At 37.8% G+C, this 24,103-nt stretch overlaps 1 protein-coding gene across 1 annotated transcript in view; it reads right to left on the bottom strand.

The window, feature by feature from the left end:
* Positions 1 to 24,103, bottom strand: part of PDE3B (phosphodiesterase 3B) — a 148,706-nt gene that overhangs the window by 80,420 nt on the left and 44,183 nt on the right. The gene's annotated exons all lie outside the window — the stretch shown is intronic.

Below are 24,103 nucleotides of genomic sequence, written 5' to 3'. Positions count from 1 at the left end.
AAGATTATATGCCTACCAAAATCAACACTTGATTCAATCTTTGTTCATTCTAAGAATTAATTAAATATTAGTTCCAGGAATTTATATTTAACATTTTATTAAATATAAGATAAAATAAACTTTTTCATAATTTGTTTCATTTTCCAAGATGAAGTCTCAATCAAATCTTTTTTTCATTGTTTACTATAAAATGCTAGTTTCTGCTTTAGATGAATTCATATTGAGTGGCTCTTTTCTGGTACCAATTATCCTTAATAAGGCCTTCCTATTTCTACAAAACAGCAAATTTTTTCTAATGCACCCTTTCTTCCATCTTATGTCCACGACAAATGATTTTAGAATGGGAATTTTAGCAATACTGTTGAACAACAATGGGGAAATCTGCTAAACAGAAGTGAGGGTCATTACTAAAATTACACTATAACAATTTCACAATACAGTTCTTTACACTGTAAAAGTTCATTTAATAAAATCTATGACAATTTGATTTAATATTTTCGGTGAATTTCTGTTGCCACATCTTTCTAAAGGCAAATATCATACATCATCTAGAATGATTACATTTTAAAAGGTATTTTTTCCTAAGCAGCCTGTGAAATCTACACTATTACTCTAAGCAAAAAAAAAAGTAAAAAAAATAAGTCTCTATTTAATAAAACACTAGTCCAACACCTTTCACAATGCCATCATTTAACTGCAACTTGTTCGTGCTATAAAACTGTATTTTAAGTAAAAAAGTTTCTGATTGAGCATGACTAGAAGCCAAATATGTCTTGCACAGCTCTACAAACCAACAAAACCACAGGGAGACGTCAGCAGTATAATCAGGAGATATTATCAGGTTCAATTACGTCAATGAGGTTTATTTCATTGTTCCTCATGTAGCTCAAGAGAAAAACATATATGTGCCCAAAGCAAATATATTCAACTGGTTCTTTTAAAAATTTTGTTGATAACCTTTTGTCTTTACATCATATTAATTTCTGATTAAGGCCTTACTGCTTAATAAGGTGCTTACTAAGTAGCCAAAAACATCCCTCCTCATCTCCTTCCCAGTGAGGTCTCCCTTGTAGCAAAGATTTATAAAGAGAAAAAAACTAAAACTGTTATATTTCAGTGAATTTTAAAGTTATTATGTTCTGTACAATATAGTTGTGAAATAACTGTGGCATAGAAAACACTGCAGGAGGCTCTTGAGATCACACCACCTCAAGTACAGAATAGAGGCAGAATAGAAGTCAGGAACACTGGGTTCTAGAATCACATCCGATCACTGACTTATATGATATTGGATAAATCGTTCTGCTTACATGAACCTCAAATGTGAGTTGCAAAATAAGGGGATTAGTCTAACATCACTTCCAACTGTAACATTCTAAGCTTAACATTTGCTACACACTGGATTATGAAAACATCAGGCTGTATGGCACAGTGAATAGGGCACTGGCCCAGGAATTAGGAAGACCTAGGTTCCAACTCTGCCTTACACACTTACTACTCAGATAAGTCACTGAATCCCTTAAGTCTTACTTCCTCATCTGCAAAACGGGGATTATACTAAAAGCAACAATCTCAAGGTTTTGTGAGGATCAAGTGAGCTAGTATATTTAAAGTACTTTGCAAAAAATCTTATACTTCTATGTAATTATCAACAATCATTATTTCTTGAAGGATTTCTGTTTCTTAAGAAACTCTCAAACTGTCCATCTGCCCCCCATAGTTTTACTACAAAATTTCTCTTTGTTCTTTGCATTCTTTTTTAATTAAAAAAATCATTCTCCCTCCTTCCTATCCCCCATTGAAAAGATAAAAATAAAACCATTGTAATAAATACTCATAGTAAAAAAAAAAAACAACTAATTCCAGCATTGGTCATGTCTAAAAAAAATACGTCTTGTTCTGCAGCCTAAGGCCATCACCTGTCAGAAAATGGGCAGCTTGCTTGATCTCTGGTTCTCCAGAATTGTGGTTAGTCTTTTCATCAGTAAGAGCCCTTAAAACTATCAAAAGTGTTTTTTCGGTGTGGTTTTCATTGCACAAATTGTTCTCCTGCTTCTGCTCACTTCCCTCTTCATCAATATATTCAAGTCTTTACCCTAAGGTGAAATGCTGCACCCTAAGGACCATGAGACTTTTCCATTTGATTTGCAGAAATGCTGTTTCCTTCATTTGAATGTGAGCTCCTTGAGAACATGGACAATTTTCCTTTCCTATTTGTAGCCGAACAGCACATAGTAAGTGCTTAATAAATACTTTATTCATTCATTCATGCATTCAACCCAGGTTTCTCTAAAACTATCCCTTTCACCATTTTTTACACCACAATAGTATTCCATTATATTCATGTATCATAATTTGTTCAGCCATTCCCTAATTAATGAATACCCTCTTAGTTTCCAGTCTTTGCCACAAAAAAAAAAAAACTGGCTATAAATAGTTGTTGTACATGTGGGTCCTTTTCTTCTTTCTTTAATCAATTTGTGGCATAGAGGAGCAAGTGGGTCAAAGAGTATGATCAGTTTAGTAACTTCTGGGGCAGAATTGCAAATTGCTTACAAAATGGATGCTCACATTCACACTTCCACCAATAATTCATTAAAGTCCCTGTTTTCTCACAGTCCTTCCAACATGTTATTTTTCTTTTATTTTTTTTTTGGTCAACTTTTTCAATCTAAGAAATGTAAGGGGAAACTTCAGAGTTGGTTTAATTTTCATTTTTCTAATTATTAGTAATTTAGAGAATTTTTTCATATAGTTATTGATGGCTTGGATTTTTCCTTAGAAAATAACTTGCATATATCTTCTGCTCATTTATAGACTGAAGAATGACTTTATAAATTTGAATGTTTCTTATATATCTTGGAAATGAGACCCTTATAAGATTAAAATAAAGCAAAGATTTTTCCCCCTAATACCGTTTCCCTTCTAATATTAGCTGCATTGGTTTTGTTTGTACAAAAACCTTTTGAATTTTATATAATCAAAACTGTCATTTTTCAGTAATCATCTCCAGCCCATGTTTAATCATGAATTCTTCCCTTATCCATAGATCTAACAGGTTAACTTCCTCCTTGCTCCTCTAATTTATGTTACCCTTTATGATTAAGTAATGTACCCTTGTGGAACTTATCTTGGTACAGGATGTAACGTATTAATCTACACTTAGTTTCTGCCAAACTACTTTCCAGTTTTCCTAGCAGTTTTGGTGAAAAAGTGAGTTCTTATCCTAGTAGCTAGGGTTTGAAGGTTTATCAAACACTAGGCTACCATATTCATTTGCTTCTAAATGTTGTATATGTAATCTATTCCACTGATCAACTTCTCCATTTCCTAACCAATATAGAATAATTTTGATTACTGTCATGTAATTTAGTTTAGAAGCTGATACATATAGACACCCTTCCTTTTTCGCTTTTTTTTTCATTACTTCCCTTGTGATTCTTGTTCCTCTATGGGAATTTTTAAACCATTTTTTTCTAGTTCTACAAAATCATGCATTGGTAGTTTGACTGGTATGGCACTGCATAAGTGAATTAATTTTAGTAATGTTGTTTTTAATTATATTTGTTTGCCTCCCAGCTGTGCTTCTGACCCTTCTTTTTAACTCTGCTATCATGATTCATTTGCTTTCTCATCCTGATACTTCCCTCTGTACTAGGGGCCTTCTCACTCTGGAACCTCCCTCCTCCCTGGTAACCCCTTTCTCTCATTTGGCAAGTTCCCTCTGGGGCCTCCATTTTTGAGGACAGTCCCAGGCTGTGCTTATGACTCTCTAGAATTTGCCACCATGCTCTCTTGCTGTGGGTACCTTTTCCCAAAAACCCTATTTGTCAGGTCCCTTTTATGCGTTATCTTCTACTCTTACAGTGTATGCTTCTTGAGGGCAGAGACTGTCTTTCCTTGTTATTTGTATTTACATCCTCAACACACACAACAATGCATGGCACACAGTTAAGTGCTTACTTCACTATGAGGATCAAATGAGAGAGTATTTACAAAGTGCTCAGCACACGGCAGATACTTAACAAATGTCTGTTTCCTTTCCTTTTTTTCCTAGTAAATGTCTCATCTGCTGTCTATCCATAAGCAACTGGTATTTCTCTAATTATTTAGGCCCATCTTTATTTCTGTAAAGAGTACTTTAGAGCTGATTTCTGTCTATGTCTTGGTCAGCAAACTACCAAGTATTTTACACATTCTATAGTTACTTCTAATGCAATTTCTCTCTCTCTTCCTTCTAGTACTTGGTGGTAATATACAGAAATGTTGATGGCTTATGTGTGCTTATTTTATACACTGAAATGCTGTCAATATAATTGCTTCAATTAACTTCTCTAAGTACATCATCAGATTATCTTTACAAAGCAATTATTTTGTTTCCTTTTCACCTATGTTTAATCTTTAAATTTCTTTTTCTTGTCTTATTTCTATAGCTACAATTTATATCACTATTCCAAATACTCATAATGTTAATAGACATCCCTGATCTTACTGGAAAAACCATTCATTTATCCCCAATACCATATAATGCTGACTATAGGTTTTAGAGATATTATTATTATTACATTCATTATTAATATAATTATATATAAGAAAAATGTTCATTTATTTATACTATATTACATATTGAAAGATTATTATATTCTATTATATATTTAAAGACAATCAATTGTGAAAGCCTTAGTAACTCTGATCAGCACAATGATCCACCGTAACTCCAAAGGACTCATGATGAACTGATGAACTCAGAGTGCAGTTTGAAGCATTTCCCCCCTTTATTTTTTTTATTTTAAAAAGCTTTTAATTTTATTTATTAATTCAATGGATTTTTGTTTTTTATTTTGTTAATCTTTGATTTTTGTTATTTTTTCAAAATTTCTGTTTTGGTGTTTAATTCAGGTTTTTTGAATTTGATGAACTTCTAGATTTTTTTAAAGTTGCATTTCAATTCAGTGATCTCTTTTTTGTTAATGAAAATGTTTAAAGATAGAAAATTCTCTTATGTTTTATCCATTTTAATTTTCAAGGAGTACCTGTTGCTTAGGTAGAGTTCTTATCTCCTTATCTAAAATATTGTTCTTCTAAGTCTTTCCACCAAAACTGTCATTTCTTTTCCATTTTTTCTCCCAGAACTCTCATTAAATTTGTAAAATCATTTTATACTCTTTTTATAACTCACGCTTCATTTTCTTCTATGAAGTCTAATTGAATTTGTGCCCAAGCTGTTCTAACTTGAGGCTCTGCCTGTAGATGTTCTGGAGTCAATTTCTTCTTCTCAGTTTATGTCATGGGCATCACTTTTACTACAACAGCTCTTTATTGCAGGAGTCTTTTTGCTTACTCTTTCCTCCAGTCTTACTTCCTGCATTAGGACTTTGTGTTAGAAAAAGCCTCTATGCACATCTGAGGCAAATGTCTGTGATATAATCTCTTGGGTCCTGTTAATTCTCTGGGTAATGAAAGCATAGTTTTTGAAGGATCTGAGAGCAGGCTCAAGCTAGGGACTTGCCAACATTACATGGGTCTAGGTAACACAACTGTAGGCCTGCACCTGCTTGAAGCTCCAGTAGACCATTGCTGGTCCCAATCCCAGTCAGGTAGCTGGAAGGCTATGCAGGCTTACAGAAACAGAAACGCAGGTTCCCCTGAATTGGTTCTTTGGCTAAAGGCCTAAGGATGGGCCTTTTAGCTGGGGGCTAAATCTGGATCCTCCAACAGAGTCAGAGCCACAAAGCAGCTGCACATTTCCCCTTCCTGCAAACAACACAGCCTCAGGCCCACAATTCTCCTTGCCTCGTCTGCCATCCCTAAGTACAGATTTTCCCTTTCTCACCTTGGATCCAAAACCCAGCTCTGGGCTAAGAGTAACAGAGCTGCCAACTGGCTCCTGGTTCTGCTCACTACACAGCATTCAGCCTCTTGCTGCTGGGCCTCTGCTTACCACTGTACATAGCCTTGGGCCCAAGACTAATCCAGCTGTGTGCACAGCACCTTGGTAGTTAGATCCTGTCTCAAGTGTCCACAGAACTATGATTTTTTTCTTGGTTCTCTCAATCATGATTTGGTCTGGTGCTCTTTCTAAGACTCTGCTGGATTAGCTATGGGGGAAAAGTTGTGATTACCACTTCTTCCTACTCTACCATCTTGGCTGGTCTGCCCTTCATATACTTTTCTCACACCTTCTTAAAGAAAGAAACTACAACATGAGCAGTTTTTTAAAACTGAGTTCTTTACTGCTTCTTCCTGTATATATGTTTTACCATTCCTTTTGCTTCTCCTATCAGTCCTTAGGACTTGCCAACTTCATGTTGCAATTAAGAAATTCGGGCTATGATATATGAATTATGTTGCTTTAATATTTGGAACTTCATATATTATCTGCTTTGCTGCTTTGAGGTTATTGGCACTACTCATCAGCAAAGAATATGACTGCTAATTCTAGCTTTTCTTAGGACTTCATAGATTTGACAGCTGATATACTCATTTGTCAGTGGGCTTGCTTCTGTTTTAGAGTGTCTATTTAAAAAGGGGGAGGAAGATTGAAGTGTTTTTGTGATATTAAGATTTCTCTCCCCACGCATCTCTCCATTTGTCTGTAAGTACTAGCTCTTCACTGAATCTTTCTGTATAGATCATACTACCTATATTCACATTCTGATTCTAAAAAGACCTGCTTAAAGAACATTTGTTAAGCATACAGAATGATGGTCTTTGTTACTTAAAAACTTTCCACCAGTATACATTTCATTTACTGATATGAAAGTGTTCCAAAAGAATATGGTTCTACTTTGAAAGCTTGACCTTTTTGCCTCTGATCTTCTGGCATCATCTTTTCTCTAAACAAAAATGTGATCAGTCGGGGGGTTTTATGTAACTGGTTTGCCATATTTGGCTACCAATCTGACATAGTGAAAACGTGACAATGCTTTTATAGAAGCATCAGTAAAATACACAGAATGTTAGAGCTTAATGGAATTGTAAAGACTATCTACTCAACTTCCTTCATTTTACAGACTGGGAAATCAAGGCCCTGAGGCATGCCCAAGGTTACAACTAATTGTAGGCATATTTGAGATGAGAAATAAAATCTCCTCAGGTTTTTCTCCCATATTGGTCTTTTCGATCAAAAGTTTTCAGAAGAGCAAAATGTACTTTATAATCCTCCTCACTTATACTCAAGACTTTTTTAAATAAAATTTTACTTTTTCCAATTACATGTAAAAATAAATTTTAACATTAATTTTTTTAAGTTTTGAATTCCAAATTCTCTTCTGTCCCCCTTCCCTGAGATGGTTAGCAATTTGACATAGATTATACATGTGCAATCATGCAAAACATATTTCATATTAGTCATGTTGTGAAAAACATGAACCCAAAAAAAAACCCACAAGAAAAATAAAGTTAAAAAATATGCTTCAATCTGTATTCAGACTCCATCAGTTCTTTCTCTGCAGGTGAATAGCATTTTTCATCATAAGTCCTTTGGAATTATCTTGGATCACTATATTGCTGAGAACAGTGAAGTCATTCACATCACACAATATTGCTGTTACTGCATACAATGTTCTCTTGTTCTGCTCACTTTACTTTGCATCAGTTTTACCAGGTCCTGAAAGCCTCCTGCCCATCATTTCTTATAGTATTATAGTATTTTATCACAATTGCCACAAACTTGTTTAGTCATTCCCCAACTGATGAGCACCCTCTCAATTTCCAATTTTTTGCCACCACAAAAAAGAGCTGCTATAAATATGTTTGTACATCGAGGTCCTTTTTTTAATCTCTTTGGGATATAGACCTAGTAGTGATATTGCTCGATCAAAGGGTATGCAGTTTTATAACCCTTTGTGCATACTTCCATAATGCTCTCCAGAATGGTTGGATCAGTTCATAACTCCACCAACAGTGCTTTAGGGCCCCAATTATCCTAAATCCCTTCCAACATTTGTCATTTACCTTTTCTGTCATATTCGCCAATCTAATAGGTATGTGATGGTACCTCAGAATTATTTTAATTTGCATTTATCTAGTTAGTACTAATTTAGAGCATTTTTGTATGACTACAAATAACTCTGATTTCTTAGTCTAAAAACTGCTTGTTCATATCCTTTGACCATTTATCAGTTGGGGAATGACTTATTTTTATAAATTTGATGTTATTCTCTATATAGTTGAGAAATGAGACCTTTATCAGAGAAACTTGCTATAAATTTTTTTTACAATTATGATTACTTACTGTGTATTTCCTTCCATCCCATTTTTCCCCTGCTTATCCTTCTCTCTCCTTTCACCCTGTCACCCCTCAAAAGTGTTTTACTTCTGACCACCACCCTCCCCTAATCCTTCCTCCCTTCTATCAGAGTCCCCCTTCTTTTATCTCCTTCCCCTGCTACTTCCCGGTAGGGTGAGAGATTTCCACGCAACTGAGCATATATGTATTCCCTTTTTGAACCAATTCCAATAAGAGCAAGGTTCGAGCATTGGCTGCCACCCCATCTTCCCCTCTACTACTTTCACTCTTTTGTGCCTCTTTTATGTGGGATAATTTACCCCATTATACCTCTCTCTCCCCCCTTTTCCCAGTGCAATCCTCCTCACCCCTGAATTTCACTTTCTTAGGTATCTTCCCATCATAATCAACTCACACACCTGTCCTTCTTTCTAGGTATACTGCCCTAATAATGAGCAAGTTCTTAGGAGTCACACATATCATCTTCCCATGTATACCGCTTAACTTTATTAAATCCCTTATGTCCTCTCTTTCTTATTTATCTTTTTATGCTTCTCTTGAGTTTTTTATTTGAAAGTCAGATTTTCTATTCAGCTCTGGTCTTATCATCAAAAACGCTTTAAAGTCCTCTATTTCATTAAATATCAATTTTTACCTTTGAAGGATTATACTCAGTTTTGCTGAGGTGATTCTTGGTTATAATCCCAGCTGCTCTGCCTTCCAGAATATCATATTCCAAGCTCTCTGATTCTTTAATGTAGAAGCTGCTAAATCTTGCATTATCCTTCACCATGACTCCATGATATTTAAATTGTTTCTTTCTGATTGCTTGCAGTATTTTCTCCTTGACCTGGAATCTCTGGAATTTGGCTATAATATTCCCAGGAGTTTTCCTTTTGGGATGTCTTTCAGGAAGTGATCAGTGGACTCTTTCAATTTCTATTTTATCCTCTGGTTCTAGGATATCAGGACAGTGTTCCTTGATAATTCCTTGAAATATTACAGGTAGGCTCTTTTTTTTAACATGGATTTTGGGTATTCAAATAATTCTTAAATTATCTCTTCTGGATCTATTTCCAAGGTCAGTTGTTTTTCCAATGAGATATTTCATATTTTTCCTTTTTTTCATTTTGTTTTTGTTGTTTTTTATATCTAATGGAGTCATTAGCTTCTACTTGCCCAATTCTAACTTTTAAGGAATGATTTTCTTCAGTGAGCATTTGGACCTCCTTTTTCCATTTGTCTAAGTCTACTTTTTTTTTTTTAAGAAAATACTCAAGTTTTTATTGTTAGACTTCAAAACTCAACAGATCTGTGATGTCATTGATCTAGGAATGTTTTCCATTGCTGAAGACTGATGCCATATCTAGATCTTCTCATCTTGTGTAATTCCTGTCCATGTCTTTCCAAAGTGCTTCTGGCCACTGGACTCAGATGGCTCCTGAGGAGAAAGTGAGGCTGGTGACTCTGCATAGCCCTCCATCACTTCAATCCAGTTCATGTGCACATCATGGCATCACCTCCATGATGTTATGGTCCTCTTTGAGAATGAAGGACAAACAACAACAAGAGAGAGCCTACCCAGAATGTTGGAAATCTTTCTTTAGGTCTTATTACATTTTTTTTTCACGTTTCAATTTATTTATTTATAATTTTCAACATTTACTTCAACAAGATTTTGAGTTCCAAACATTCTCCCCATCTATCTTCTCCCCCCACCCCAAAACAGTGTGCATTCTGATTACCCCTTCCCTCAATGTGCCCTCCTTTCTATCACCTCCCCCCCCCTTATCCCCTTCCCCTTCTATTTTCCTATAGGGTAAGATAAATTTCTATAATGCACTGCCTGTATATCTTATTTCCCAGTTGCATGTAAAAAACAATTTTTAACATTTGTTTTGAAAACTTGGAGTTCTGGGGCAACTAGGTGGCGCAATGTATAGAGCACTGGCCCTTAAGTCAGGAGGACCTGAGTTCAAATTTGGCCTCAGACCAAACACTTGACACTTAGTAGCTGTGTGACCCTGGGCAAGTCACTTAACCCCAACTGCCTTAAAAAAAAAAACATTGAGTTCTAAATTCTCTCCCTTCCTCCCCCCCCACCTTCATTAAGAAGGCAAGCAATTCGATATGGGTTATACATGTGCAGTCATGCAAAATACTTCCATAATAGTCATGTTGTGAAAGTCTAACTATATTTCTGTCTTCCCACCCCTCCCCCGATTTATTGTATTCTCTCCTTTGACCCTGTACCTCTTCAAAAGTGTTTGCTTCTGATTACCCTCTCCCCCATTCTACTCTCCCTTCTATCACCCCTCTCTTATCCCCTTCCCCCCTACTTTCCTGTAGGGCAAGATAGATTTCCATACCCAACTGAATGTGTATGTTATTCCCTCCATAAGACAAATCTGATGAGAATAAGGTTCACTCATTCCCTCTCACCTCCCCCCTTTTCTCCCTCCACTGTAAAAGCTTTGTCTTGCCTCTTTTAGGTGAGATAACTTATCCCATTCTACCTCTCCCAGTACATTCCTCTCTCACCCCTTAATTTTATTTTTTAGGTATCATCCCTTCATCTTCAAGTCACCCTGTGCTCTCGCTCTCTCTCTCTCTCTCTCTCTCTCTCTCCATATATATATATAGATAGATAGATAGATAGATAGATAGATAGATATAGATATAGATAGATAGATAGATAGATAGATAGATAGATAGATAGATAGATAGATAGATAGATAGATAGATAGATGGATGGTTATTCACTCCAACCCTAATGCTGAGAAAGGTCTCAGGAGTTACAAATATCATCCTTCCATATAGGAATGTAAACAATTCAACTTTATTAAGTCTCTTATGATTTCTCTTTCTTGTTTTCCTTTTCATGCTTCTTCTTGAGTCTTATATTAGAAAGTCAAATTTTATATTCAGCTCTGAACACTTTCATCAAAAACGCTTGAAATTTCTCCATTTCATTGAATGTCCATTTTTCCCCTGAAGGATTATACTCAGTTTTTCTGGGTCAGTGATTCTTGGTGGTAATCCTATCTCCTTTGCTCTCCAGAATATCATATTCCAAGCCCTCTGGTCCTTTAATGTAGAAGCTGCTAAATCTTGTGTTATCATGACTGTGTTTCCACACAGTCTTGAATTGTTGAAACTTGAATTGTTTCTTTCGAGCTGCTTGCAATATTTTCTCCTTGACCTGGCAACTCTAGAATTTGGCTATAATATTCCTGGGAGTTTTCCTTTTGGGATCTCTCTCAGGAGGTGATGGGTGGATTCAAGGTATTATTTTCTAAAGTATTTTTTGGTGTCTCCTTTAGCAAGCTGTTAACTTGTTTTTCATGATTTTCTTGCATCACTCTCATTTCTCTTCCCAATTTTTCCTCTACTCTCTTACTTGATTTTAAAAATCCTTTTTGAGCTCTTCCATGGCCTGAGACCAATTCATATTCTTCTTGGAGGCTTTGAACATAGGAGCTTTGACTTTGTTGTCTTCTTCTGATTGTATGTTTTGATATTTCTTGTCACCAAAGTAAGATTCTATAGTCTTGAGTTTTTTCTGCTCTTTGCTCATGTTCCCAGCCAATTACTTGACTTTTTAACTTTTTTTTAAGGTGGGGTCTGCTTTCAGTGTGGAGGGTGTACTGTCCCATGTTTCATGGGTTTTGTTCAGCTTTTTTTAGAGATACTTCTAGGGACCTGTAAATTTTCAGTCCTTCCAAGGTGTTATGATCTAAGGAAAGGTATTTACTCCTCTCCTGGCCTGTGCTCTGATCTGTGAGTGACCACAAGCACTCTTTTCTGCCCTGGAACTGTGGAACCCAGTGGAGGGTTCCCTCTCCACTGCTGCCACAAACTCTGCTATGCCAGTGCTCCTCCTAGCCCCAGGACTGCCATCCAGGACTGTGACCCAGATCCAAGTATAGGCAAAGCAATAGACTCCTGCCTCAGAGCCAACAAAGAGATCCCTGTAATCTCCTTCTGATCAGTTGTTCAATCCCCTTACCATCTATTGGCTGAGGACTCTGGAAGCACCACTGCTGCTGCTGCCAGCGCTGCCCCAAGGCTGCACTGTGGCCAGGGTTGGACTGCTTTCCTCTCTCACCCAGGTCCAACAGACCTTTCTCACTGCCCTTCTAAGTTGTTTTTGGCATTTGTGGGTTGAGAAGTTTGGAAACCAGCACAGCTGCCAGCAATTCAGTCCCCTGAGGCCTGCTCCAGGTTTGCTGGGGCCTGGTCTGTGCCAACACAGCCATAGCTGCATTGCACTCCTCTCCCAGCTCAGTTCAACAGACCTTTCCTGTAGACCATACAGGTTGTCTTGGGCTACAAATTTGTTGCACTCTGTCTTTTTGTGGGTTCTGCTACTTTAGAATTTGTTTAGAATCATTTTTACAGGTATGAGGGGTATGGGGGAGAGCTCGAGTGAGTCCCTGCTTTTACTCCACCATCTTGGCTCTGCCCCCCCAGCTAAGTCTACTTTTTAAGGAGATATTTTTTAGTGAATTTTTGTATGTCTTTTTCCATTTGGACAATTCTGGCCTTTAAAGTATTCTTCTCTTCATTGGATTTTTGTGCCTCTTTTATTATGTGGTCTATTTTGTTTTTTTAAGTTATTTCCTTCCATATTTTTGTGTCTCCTTTACCAAGCTATTGATTCTTTTTTCACGATTTTCTTGCATCACTCTCATTTCTTTTCCCAACTTTTCCTCTACCTCTCTTATTTGAGTTTTAAAAATCTTTTTGGGCTTCCTAGGAATTCTTTTTTTAGACCTGAGACCAATTTACATTTTTCTTTGAGGCTTTGGATGTAGCTGTCTTGACTTTGTAGTCTTCTGAGTTTGTGTTTTTGTCTTTCCTGTTACTATAATAACTTTCTATGGTCAGGTTCTCTTTGTTGTTCTTTGCGTGTTTTTTTTTTTTCAGCCTATTTCTTGGCTTTTAACTTTATGTTAAAGTGGGGCTCTGCTCCAGGAGTGGAGAGGACACTATCCCAAGCTTCAGGTTTTTTATACTGCTGTTTACAGAGCTAGCTCAGGGAACCTGGGGGTGGGGGGAATACACCCTGGAAGTTTTCAGTTCTTCCAAGGTGGTATGATCTAAAGAGAGGTGTGGTCACTGCTCTCCTAGCCTGTGGTCTATTCTTTGAGTAACCATAAACACTTTTTTCTTCCCTGGAATTGTGACGAGGATCCCCGCTCCCCTGTATTTGCACATTCTAGTGTGCTAGTACTTCTCTTCACCCTAGAACCTGGATATGGGCAATGCAATAGAGTCCTGCATGCAGCACCAGCAAATGGTTTGCTGTCATCTCCTTCTGATAAGCTGTCTGACCCCCTTACCATCTGTGAAATGAAAGCTCTATAAATTGCCATGACCTACTCAGTACCCACAAAGGACTGCTGCTGGCTTACCAGGTGCAGCTTATGCTGGATTGTGCTCCACCCTCACTCCAGTGGGGCAGACCCTTTCTGTCAACCTTCTAAGTTATCTTGGGCTGGAAAATTGATTCACTCTGTCCTTTTGTTAGTTCTGATGCTCCAATATTTGTTCTGAGGCATTATTTTAAAGTTGTTTGAAGAAGAATTTGGGACAGCTCAAGTGAGTCCCTGCCTTTACTTTGCCAACTTAGCCATGCCCCTCCCCAAAACCATTTTTAAATACTCAGTGGATGCATCTTAAAATACAAGAATGGGGTTGGATCCAAGCTACATTGGGAAATGCATATTTAAGAATATTCTCAAAATGTTATTTTTTTCTCCACAGAATAAGTTCTAGTGTGAAAATGTACTGAGTCACTCTAAAAAATGTTTATCTAAAGTTCTCAATTTTTCATAAAATGCATTTGTAAAAGAAAACTTTTTCTAAATTTTTCTAGACCTTTACTTCTCTGCAATGATTACAAAAGTTGCATCCCTTGCCCCAACCTTCCCCTGTCTTTACAATCAATATCTCTTCATTTTCTGCAGGATATTTCCAGTTAAATATCCCAGTGAAACCTAAAACTTAGCCATTAAGAAACTAAACTTATTAGCTCCCTAAATAATTACCTATTCTAATATGCATATCACACTAAACAGTACCATTAATCCCTCCCAATTGCCTAGGCTTGTAATTCTGCAATCACCTTGGACTTTTCTCTTTTTCTTCTATGTAATCAATCCTGATTTGCCAAGTCTTTTTGGTTTTTTCACAGCTACTACATTATTTTAGCAGTTCTTATAGAACTGCTAAAAGGCTCCTAATACCACTACTCTTCTTCTGCCTTACCCAAACTATTTGGAGGTTGCTTTTTAATATTTTTCTTACATTCTCATCATGTCATTTCCTAATTCACGAACTAGAACAACCTATCATAATATGTCTAATTAATCCTATTCATAAGTTATCAGGAGTATAAAATAAAATTGAAAACAATGGTTTCTTAGCTCTATTCATGTAAATATAAAATAAAACAGTACATAATTTGCTTATAACATTCTATAAGGAAAATGGAGGATTGTTCAGTCATTTTTTAGTCATGTCCAACTCTCTGTGACTCCATTTGGGGTTTTCTTGGCAAAGATACTGAAGGGGATTGCTTTCTCCTCCGTTTCATTTCTTGGATGAGGAAACTGAGGCAAACAGGGTTAGATAACTTGCCCAGGGTCACAGAGCTAGTGTCTGAGGCCAGATTTGAACTCAGGAGGATAAGTCTTTCTGATTCCAGGCCTGCCACTCTGTCCATTGTGCCACCTAGTTGCCACAATTTTTTAAAAAACAATTTTAATTCTAATTTAATTAAAACTTCTGTTGTTGTTCATCAAGGAAAAAAACAACATGCAACTGGTATCTACAGCTACATTCAAAGACGTCACATATAACCTCTTCCAAATCCTTATCTGTCATTTTAAAAAAGTGAATGTAAATTTAGGAAAAATGTAGGTTAGAAACACATACTGTTAACCAGTATAAAACCCAAAAACTAGCACAAAACAGGAAAACCACTTAAAATGAATGTTTATAATTTTTGTTTAGGACTTTTTTTACTGATCAAATGGAAATGATTCCAAGTTGCCAGTAGCATCTATTTGACACGGCAAGGCATTAGTTGAGTAAATAACTATTGCCATGGTAACCTAGCATAAAATTAAGCAAACAAAGATACTAACTTCATAGCAACTTGATTCAAAAATCAAAACTGTAGGAAATCTCTTTCATGGAGAGAAAAAAAAACCACCAAATGATCATCTTATGAAATAAAAACTAATGAATCTGTTAATGCCTTTCACAAGCAAACCAACCTTTAAAACAAATTAATAAAGCTGGGGTAGTCTGAAGATAGTTGAAGATAGGCTAGGGGTAGGGACTGAACCTGTGATTTCCCAGGGAAGGAAACTTCCTCTGTCTATAAAATAGGTCAGCACCTTCTCTGCAAACCATCACCTTAAAGAATTGGCTGGAGAAGTTCTGTGGTCTGCCTAAGATGACAGTCATTGTGTGACACAGAACCTGAGCCTGGGTCTTCCTGGCTGGAAGGCCAGCTCTCTCGATCATAGAACACTACTGCTCACATAAAGATAAATCCATTCAATGACTGCCAGGTGAGTCAGTCCACAGCAGTGCAGGTCCCAAAGGTTACTCCCAAAGGCCACCTCTTCATCACTGGGGCACCAGCGCTGCCCTACCTGCAAAGCTCAGCCTCAATTCCTCCTCCTTAAATCCTGTGGCTCTCTTTCTCAAACTTTTAGACTCAAAAGTCAGAGACTATATTCCCTTCACCTAGAATGAAAAAAACAAAACGAACAAGAAAACCAAGGGCCTTACTTTGAAGGGGCCATACGACCTCAAAAAGGAGAAGGCCCCAAGGCGTTTCCCTTTACCACATAGTATTTGGGGAAGACAGCCTCCAGGAGTAGACTCAAGTCTTTCTGAGAATAGTTATGGCTACACAGCCAATCAAAAAAGGCTCATTCCAAACGTGTGGTTAGCCAACTGAACTGGTCACAGAATGTCCAGGCATGCTCCAGAATCAGGGGTGGAGAACCTGTTCAGGATTCTCATAAAGGCACTCTCCTTACCACAACACCACAGCATCCTCCATGTGAAGAAGTTATGCCAATCAACCAATTAATAAATATTTACTGAGTACCTACTATGTGCCAGGCACTGTGCTAAATAAGAGGCAAAAGACAGTCCCTGTCCTCAAGTTGCTCACAATCTAATGGGAGAGACAACAAATATATGCAAACAAGCTAGATATGGGGTAAACATTAAACACAGAGGGAAAGCACTAGAATTAAGAGGGGTTGGAAAAAGCTTCCTGTTAAAGATGAGATTTTAGTTGGGACTTAAAGGAAACCAGGGAGGTCAGTAGTCAGAGTGAGGAGAGCATTCCAGGCATGGGGGACAGTCAGAGAAGGTGCCCAGAGACAAAAGTGGGAGTGTCTTGTTCCTGGAACAGCCAGGAAGTCAGTGCACAAATTCTTGAATTCAAGAATATATGGCAGAGAGTAAAGCAGAAGACTGAAAAAGAAGTAGGAAGGGGCTGGAACGGTTTTTGAAGCAAAGAATCCTGTATTTGACCCTGGAGGCAACAAGGAGCCACTGGAGTTTAAGTAGGGGATGACATGGTCCAATCTATACCTTACAAAGAGTACTTTAGTGGCTGAATGGAGTGGACTGGAGTAGAGAGAGACTTAAGGAAGATGCACCAGTAGGCTATTACAAGAGTCCAGGCATGAGATGATGAGGACCTGCACCAGAGTGGTGGCAGTGTCAGGGAAAAAAGGTGGTGAATTCAAGAGATGCTGCAAAGGTGAAATCAACAGGCCTGTGGGGTGGTGAGAGAGAATGAAGAGTCCAGTATGATTCCCAGGCTGTGAGCATGAAAGACTGGGAGGATGATACTGCCCTCTACAGTAAAAGGGGTGAGGGGAGATAATGAGTTCTGTTCTGGATATACTGAGTTTGAGATGTCTACTGGACATCCAGTTTGAGATGTCAGAAAGACAACTACAGATGCATGATTAGAGGTGAGCAGTGAGGTGGGGACAAGAAAGGTAGATTTGAGAATTATCAGCACAAAAATGGTAAATAAATCCACAGGAGCTGATGAGATCACCAAGTGAAGTAGAATAGAGGGAGAAGAAGTGATAGGACAGACTCTGTGGGACACCTGCATTTATAAAGTGTGATCTGGAAGAAGATCCAGCAAAGGGGACAAATGACAGGTAGGAGGAGAACCAACAGGGTGGTGTCCCAAAGTCCTAGGGAGAAGAGAATATCAAGAAGAAGAGGATGATTAACAGTGTCGAAGACTGCAGAAAGCTCAAGAAGAAAGAGGATTGGAGAAAGGCCATTTGATTTGGCAACTAATGACTGACTGCTCAAATCTTATTCTTAATTTGGCCTTAAAGTCACAGATTAAAATGCTACTGTACCTCCTTCACAAAGCCTTCCATGATCTCTCGTCCTATGCCCTGCCCTGAAATCATCTCTCTCTTTACTCCACTCTCAAGACCATTTTGGATGTTCTTCTCTTTATGCACTTCATTTTTCCATTATATTTGTGTATAAGCAAGGACTGACTTATGCATCTAAGTATGCTCCTCAGCATCTAACACCTTATATACAGTAAATACTCAATAGCTATTTAAAGGATGTACATAACTCAGTTGAAGAAATGTTATTTTAACAAAAACTTTGGGGTCCATTCACTGTTCAAAAAAATGAAACAATCTCTTGAGTGATTTTACATTCAAATGAGAGATAGTAAGTACATGTAAAAATATAGTTCAACTTGTTAGAAAAATCCTTTCCCTCCTGTTTCTAAAAGCCAGGGCAGCTTTGGCCAACACAAGACTTATCAATGTCTCTCCAATGTTATACATAATTTTATATTTGACTAAATCTGGAAATAAAATGCTTCTTAAATTGTTTTCCTCAGCATGAGAGTCACTGGTTTTAGGACTGTTCATCTTCAGATATTATTAGGATGAGAATAAAAAAAATCTGATATTACTCTATAAAAATCAGTAAACCTCTCCTCCCAAGAAATACTTCTTTCTGGTGAATAGTTAATCCCTGAGAAGGATGCTCATGATATCGTATATAATCATGTATGCCCTCTGTGACACACTTTATAGTTTTCAAAGCACTTCCTAAACATACTTTATCTCACCTGATCCTCACAATAACCCCATGAGGGCCGGAGGACAGAGATCTCTATTTCAGAGCTTTCAAAGCTTCATGAAGTTAAGTGGCAGAAGTAGGAATGGAACAAAGTCCAGGGTTCTTTATTCATTGTTGCCTCACCTTAAAGATAGTCCAATTTCAGTTCCAATAAAAGTCATTTTGGTAGCCTATGTATACATTTCCCAGGTGTATAGATTAACTACAGTAAATGCATGATACTTAACATGGGTGGGAAATTGGCTGTTCCAGTGATTCCAATGGGAAGTTTTCAAGAAGAGGTTAGATGACCACTTGTCTGAGTTGCCATAAAAGTGACTTGGGTGTCAGAGATTACTAAGATTGTATGACCTCTACATTCTTAGTTATGTGATTCTCTGGAATGTTCTGACAAATATGAAGTTACTTTATGAAATTTACAAGGATTTCCACTTTAAAAAGAATCTGAATGTAAAAATAAATATACCACTGAAAATTACACAGAACAAAACTAAACCGTTCTTTAGAGATTCAGAAGTCACTTCAGTATATTTCAGTAACTGCCCCTAGATCATTGTTATGAGCATCTATTATCATCTTAACTATGGATACATAAAAGTATTACTTAGCAGAGTTCCAATAAATAGAATTTCTGCCTTGAATGGAAGGAAAAGGGAATATCCAGGTGAACTATGAAAGGGTCTGAAAGACTAAATAAAACACATCCTATGATTTCTAATTTCATGCTCTTCATGACTTTTCTCCAACCTACTTTTCCAGGCTAATGACATATCATTCCCCTTTGCATCTTCTACAGTCTAGCCAAGGGGCAGAGCCAAGACGGAGTGAAAGCAGCTCTCCCCCAAAGCCCTCCAAATACCTGTAAAAATGGCTCTAAACAAATTCTAGAGCAGCAAAACCCACAGGACAACCTGGATGGTTGACTGGAAAGATCTATTGTGCCAGGCTGGAAGAGGAACATAGTTCCGCATGGGCGCATAGGCAAAGACCAGGCCTCAGTGAACCTGGGGCAGGCCTCAAAGGACTGAATCATGAGTAACTGTAGCAATTTCCAGACTTCTCAACCCACAAATGCCAAAGACAACTTAGAATGTCAGTAGGAAAATTCTGTGACCACAGTGAGAGAGAAGCTCAGTCCCACCCCAGTTACAGCCCTGGGGCGCGGTCGCTGCTTCCAGCGCTCCTGGCCCACAGACAGAGGGAGAATCGAGTGGTTGATCAGAGGGGGATTACAGGGATCTCTTTGCTGGTGCTGAGGCAGGAATCTCTTGTTTTGCCTCTGCCTGATCTGGGTCACAGTTCTGGGTAGTGGTCCTGGGGTGAGGAGGAGCACTAGCATGATGGAGCTTGTAGTGGCAGTGGAACTCAAGTTCCAAGGCAGAAAAGATTGCTTGTGGTTACTCATAGACCAGACAGGCCAGGAAAGGAGTAAACACCTCACCCTTGATTGTACCACCTTGGAAGAACTGAAAATTTACAGGTGTCTAGAAATATCTCTGAAAAGAGCTGCACAAAACCCATGAAGCTTGGGACAGTATATTCTCTACACTGGAAACAGACCTCTACCTTAACAAAGAGTTTAAAACTCAAGTAATTGACTGGAATCATGAAAAAACAAAGGCATGACTTTGGCTTCCGGGAGCCAAGATGGTGGAGTAAAAAGGTAGTTGCTCTCACCCTCCCCTATCAACCTCTGAAAACCCTGAAAATATCACCCCAGAAAAAACCCTGGAATAGCTGAACCAGAATAAAGATGGGGTGCAGCAGTGCAGTAGCCCAGGTGGCTAGAGGGATTAATGGGAAAGGCCCCTTTTACCCTGGGGGAAGCACAGTACGGAACCGGAAGTCGCCCAGCCAGCTAGTGGAAAGACCCACTTTAGCACACCAGGAGGAGATTCTGGAGCCTTGGCATTCTACAGCAAACGGGTCTTCCAGTGCCTCAACAAAAATAAGGGAAGCAGCACCACAAAGGGCCCCAGGCAGATAAGCACCCTGCAGCATTCATCTGAAAGGATCTGAAGAAAGCAACCTAGAGTTGCCCAAAAGGTCAGAACCCTACAGCCTCCAACTACCAACCAGGAGGAGATCCCAAAGCCCAGGTGGTCAAGCAGGCAAACACCAACAGCTGGACCTCTGAGTGCCTCAGTGAGGGCAAGGCAACCGGTGGAAACCAGCTCAGAAAACCACCAGTTGCGTCGGCATTCTACAGCAAAGAAGTCCCCCAGTGTCTCAACAGAACTAAGGGAGGCAGCACTGCAAGGGGCCCCAGGCAGATAAACAGCTGGCAGCACCCATCTAAAAGGAGCTGAAGAAAGCTAAAGGAAAGGAAAAGTAGGCAGCCTAGATTTGCCTGAAAGTCCCAGCCTTGTTGATTCCAGCCCAACACCAGGTAAGTTGCCAGAACCCTACAGTCTCCAATTGGCAACATAAGAGGCCCCAACACACAAAGCCAGTGACCAAGACCTAGGCTCCCAACACAAGAAGCTTGGGTCAGTGCCCTCTGCTCCCCAGCAAGAGAACATAATTTCTTTAAAGGCCAGGGAATAAAGAAACACCATGAGTAAAAAGAAACGTACGATATATTCATATTATGAGAAGAGTGAAGATCAAGCAGAAATTCCGAAGAGGACAACATTGTCATCAAACCCACATCTGCAACATCAAAAGGGAATATGAACTCGTCTGAACCCCAAAAAGCCTTCTTAGAAGAGCTCAAGAAGGATTTTAAAAGTCAAATGAGAGAGGTAGAGGAGTCCTTAAAAAGTACAATTGGCCAATTGGAAAAAAAAGTACACTGAAGAAAACAAGTCCCTAAAACACACAATTGGCCAACTGGAAAAAAAGTACACTGAAGAAAACAAATCCCTTAAAATACAATTGACCAATTGGAGAAGAAAGTACAAAATCTAACAGAAGAAAACAATATGTTAAAAATTAGAATTGAACAAATGGAAACTAATGACTCTATGAGAGAGCAAGAATCAGTCAAACAGAAACAAAAACAAATGAAAAAATAGATGAAAATGTAAAATATCTCATGGGGTAAAACAGCTGACCTGGAAAATCGATCCAGGAGAGACAATTTAAAAATTATTGGCCTACCTGAAAATCATGATGAAAAAAGAGCCTGGACAATATCCTTCAGGAAATCATAAAGGAAAACTGCCCTGAAGTCCTAGAACTAGAAGGCAAAATAATTATAGAAAGAATCCACCGCTCCCCGCCTGAAAGAGATCCCAAATTGAAAACACCAAGGAATATAATAGCTAAATTCCAAAATTACCAGATTAAAGAGAAAATACTGCAAGCAGCCAGAAAGAAACAATTTAAATATCATGGAACCACAGTCAGGATTACACAGGACCTTGCAACCTCTACATTAAAAGGAGCTTGGAATGCAGCCACAGATTAACTACCTAGTGAAAAAGAGCGTGATTTTTCAGGGAAGAAGATGGATATTCAACAAAATACGGGACTTCCAAACCTTCCTGATGAAAAGACCAGAGCTCAACAAAAAATTTGATCTTCAAGTACAAGACTCAAGAGAGACACATAAAAAGGTAAATGAGACAGAAAGATATATTATGTTGTTAATAAGGGTAAAATGTTTACATCCCTACAAGGAAAGATGACACTTGCAACTCTTGAGAACTGTATTGTTATTATACCATGTTAAAGGAGTATACATAAAGGGGGTGAATATGTTGACTTTGATGTAATGATAAAAAAAAATCTAATCAAGTGGGTTAAATGGATCCAAGTAAGTGGATTAGTCTGAGCTAATAAAATGTACTGAGAAAGGAGGAGGCAGACAAGGGTAAATTACATTACAGGAAAAGACACAAAAACCTATTAGAGCAGAGGTAAAGAAGGGAGGGGGATGACCATTGTTTGAACCTTACTCTCATCAGATTTGGCTCAAGAAGGGAATAACATAATCAGTTAGGTATAGAAATCTAACTTGCACTACAGGCAGTAGGAGGGAAAAGGGGAAAGAAAAGGAAGGGGAGATAGAAGGGAGGGAAGAAGCAGTAAGGGTAAAGGGGAAGAAAAGGGAAAGGGATAATAGAAGGAAGGGGAGACTAAAGAAGGCGGTGGTCAAAAGCAAAACACTAGTGAGGGAGGGAAAGGAGAAAGGAGAAAGAAAAGCATAAACGGGGGGGGGGGGAATGGAGAAAAAGACACAGATAGTAATCATAACTGTGAATGTGAATGGGATGAACTCTTCCATAAAATGGGGGAAGCAGATAACAGAATGGATTAAAAACCACAATCCTACAATATGTTGTTTACAGGAAACACATTTGAAAAAGAGTGACACATTCAGGGTAAAGGTAAAAGGCTGGAGCAAAATATATCATGCTTCAGCTGAAGTAAAAAAAGCAGGGCTAGCAAGCCTGATCTCAGACAAAGCAAAAGCAAAAATAGATCTTATCAAAAGAGATAAGGAAGGAAACTACATCCTGCTAAAAGGCACCATAGACAATGAAGTAATATCATTACTATACATACATGCACCAAATGGTATAGCATCCACATTCTTGGAGGAGAAGTTCAGGGAGTTATAGGAAGAAATAGACAGAAAAACTATACTAGTGGGGGACCTCAACCTCCCCCTCTCTGAACTAGATAAATCTAACCACAAAATAAACAAGAAAGAAGTTAAGGAGATGAATAGAACATTAGAAAAGTTAGGTACAATAGACCTCTGGAGAAAACTGAATGGGGATAGGAAGGAATATACTTTTTTCTCAGCGGTACATGGCACATGCACAAAAATTTACCATGTACTAGGGCATAAAAACCTCACAATCCAATCCAGAAAGGCAGAAATATTAAATGCATCCTTTTCAGATCATGATGCAATAAAAATTACATGTAATAAAGGGCCATGGAAAGATAGACTAAAAAATAATTGGAAATTAAATAATCTAATCCTAAAAAATGATTGCATCAAACAACAAATCACAGAAACAATCAATAATTTCATTCAAGAATGACAATAATGAGACAACATACCAAAACTTATGGGATGCAGCAAAAGCAGTTCCTAGGGGAAGTTTTATATCTCTAAATGCTTACATAAATAAAATAGAAAAAGAGGAGATCAATGAATTGGGAATAGAACTAAAAAAAATTAGAAAAAGAACAAATTAAAAATCCTCAATTAAACACCAAATTAGAAATATTGAAAACCAAAGGAAAAAATTAATAAAATTGAAATTAAGAAAACTTTTAAACTAATAAAATTAAAAGCTGGTTTTATGAAAAAACCAATAAAATAGATAAACTTTGGTTAATCTAATTAAAAAAAAAAGAAAGAAGAAAACCAAATCACTAGTATCAAGAATGAAAAGGGTGAAGCTACCAACAAGGAAGAGGAAATTAAAATAACAATTAGGAATTATTTTGCCCAACTATATGCCAACAAATTGACAATCTTAGTGAAGTGGATATATATTTACAAAAATATAAATTGCCCAGATTAACAAAAGAGGAAGTAAAATACTTAAATAACCCCATCTCAGAAAAAGAAATTGAACAAGCCATTGATGAACTCCCTAGGAAAAAATCTCCAGGGCCAGATGGATTTACATGCGAATTCTATCAAACATTTAAAGAACAATTAATTCCAATACCACATAGACTATTTGGGAAAACAGGTGAAGAAGGAGTCTTACCAAATTCTTTTAATGA

Source organism: Vombatus ursinus, unplaced genomic scaffold, assembly GCF_900497805.2.
Source record: "Vombatus ursinus unplaced genomic scaffold, bare-nosed wombat genome assembly UNPS02009770.1, whole genome shotgun sequence".
In the NCBI taxonomy this organism is placed as follows: Eukaryota; Metazoa; Chordata; class Mammalia; order Diprotodontia; family Vombatidae; genus Vombatus; species Vombatus ursinus.
Note: the sequence above shows the minus strand (reverse complement) of the source record. Positions and strands in the feature narration are given on the sequence as shown.